This window comes from Carettochelys insculpta, chromosome 3 (genome assembly GCF_033958435.1).
Source record: "Carettochelys insculpta isolate YL-2023 chromosome 3, ASM3395843v1, whole genome shotgun sequence".
NCBI classification, from domain to species: Eukaryota; Metazoa; Chordata; order Testudines; family Carettochelyidae; genus Carettochelys; species Carettochelys insculpta.
This window is the reverse complement of record NC_134139.1, coordinates 8,403,295-8,403,997: the sequence shown is the minus strand read 5'-3', so window position 1 is coordinate 8,403,997 and position 703 is coordinate 8,403,295.

Here is a 703-nt window from a genome sequence, read left to right as displayed (position 1 = left end):
ACACATATGCACAGGTGCACCACCAACAGAAACACACACTGCCAGCTGTGGGTGCTTTGCTAATCAGCTGGGTGGCGCCTGCATCTCTCCTGGGTGGCCACTCAAGTGTTCAGTCTAACGGTAACGCTGTTTCCAAATCTAGTTAACTTTGCTGGGTTTGCCTCAAGCTGCAACTGAATTGATGATACAACTGATCCTTGATCATCTGTAAACCCTCCAAAACCATTAACTTGGCATGTCATCGCCTCCAACATCCCTGGGATAAGAAGCTGCTGTTCATGCTTGTGCTGTTTGAAGTGTGTGGTTTTGGGCAACAGATTACTGTACTGACTAAACGAGTTACATTTAGAAAATTCCCCACTGTAGACTGTGTAGGAATTGGTTAAGTGCCTGTAAACAACTTGGCTTACTGCATGGAGCTCAGATGTTCTCATGACCCAATTCCTATTTAAGGACTTTTCCATCTATTTAAAGTGAAAGTATGAAAAAAAGTGCTTGAAATTAATTGTGTGATGATACATGTGGCAAATATTCAGTTTCTTCGACGAGATGAAATGTTAACTATGTTTAGGGTCACAGCAATTCTGGGACTTAGATGCTGTAAAACTAGAACTCCCTATTATGGGTTACAAAATATTACTGATGAGTTCTATTGGTGAAATGTTGCTTTCTTGTTTTATTTTTAAAGGACTTAAACAAGATG